Below are 1,624 nucleotides of genomic sequence, written 5' to 3'. Positions count from 1 at the left end.
TAAATGGGTCTTGATAAAAACATTCAACACAATAAAGTCCATCGATAATATCCAGAAAACACAAACACAGAGGCTTTCACGATATTTCAGATTGAGTTAGCCAAAACACAACCGGATATTACTGGTTTCATCCAGGCATATGTGGACAAAGTGGTGTGGAATTTCTATTCAATGGACTGAGAAAATCACAGTAAAAATGGTTTTGGAGAAAAGCAAAGTCTTTTCATTGGGCAAGTGCATAAAATGTCATCGATACAAACAGAAATATCATGTTTCTTTGCCGCATTCCTCTAGCTTTCTCCCTAGAAAATACAAATGTGTAGAGCTAGTGTCTCCATGTGGAACCAATTAGTGTATCTAAGCTCAAATTTCCATGTTCCCCGATAAAAAACATTCAAAACAATAAATTCCATCGAGAATAGCCAGAAAAAACAAACACAGAAACTTTCACCATATTTCGCATTGAGTTAGCCAGAACACAACCGGATATTTCTGGTTTCATTCAGTCATATCCAGACAAACTTTTGAGGAATTCATATGTAATGGAACGAGAAAATCAGTAAAAATGGTTTTGGAGAAAAGCAAAGTCTTTTCGTTAGGCAAGTGCATAAAAAGTCATCGATACAAACAGAAATATCATGTTTGTTTGCCGCAGTTCCTCTACCTTTCTCCCTAGAAAATACGAATGTGTAGAGCTGGTGTCTCCATGTGAAACCAATTAGTGTTTCCCACACAAAATTAAATGTTCCCTGTTAAAAAACATTCTAAACAATAAAGTCCATCGATAATATCCAGAAAACTCAAACACAGAGGCTGTAGCAATATCTGGGATTGAGATACCCAAAACACAACCGGATATTTCTGGTTTAATGCAGTCATATCCGGACAAAATGGTGTGGAATTCGCACGCAATGCACCGAGAAAATCACAGTAAAAATGGTTTTGGAGAAAAGAAAAGTCTTTTCATTAGGCAAGTGCATAAAATGTCATCGATACAAACAGAAATATCATGTTTGTTTGCCGCAGTTCCTCAACTTTCTCTCGAGAAAATACGAATGTGTAGAGCTGGTGTCCCCAAGATGAACCAATTAGTGTTTCCACGGTACAAAATTTATGTTCCCTGATAAAAATGTTCAAAACAATAAAGTCCATCGATAATATCCAGAAAACACAAACACAGAGGCTGTAGCAATATCTGCGATTGAGTTAGAGAAAACACAACCGGATATTTCCGGTTTCATCCAGTCATATCTGAACAAAGTCGTGTGGAATTCGTATGCAATGGACTGAGAAAATCAGAGTAAAAATGGTTTTGGAGAAAAGCAAAGTCTTTTCATTAGGCAAGTGCATAAAATGTCATCTATACAAACAGAAACATCATGTTTCTTTGCCGCAATTCCTCTAGCTTTCTCCCTAGAAAATACGAATGTGTAGAGCTAGTGTCTCCATGTGGAACCAATTAGTGTATCTAAGCACAAATTTCCATGTTCCCTGATTAAAAACATTCAAAACAATAAAGTCAATCGATAATATCCAGAAAAAACAAACACAGAAACTTTCACAATATTTCGCATTGAGTTAGCCAGAACACAACCGGATATTTTTGGTTTCATTCAGTCATATC

The sequence above is a fragment of the Lepus europaeus genome, unplaced genomic scaffold (genome assembly GCF_033115175.1).
Source record: "Lepus europaeus isolate LE1 unplaced genomic scaffold, mLepTim1.pri SCAFFOLD_83, whole genome shotgun sequence".
In the NCBI taxonomy this organism is placed as follows: domain Eukaryota; kingdom Metazoa; phylum Chordata; class Mammalia; order Lagomorpha; family Leporidae; genus Lepus; species Lepus europaeus.
Note: the sequence above shows the minus strand (reverse complement) of the source record.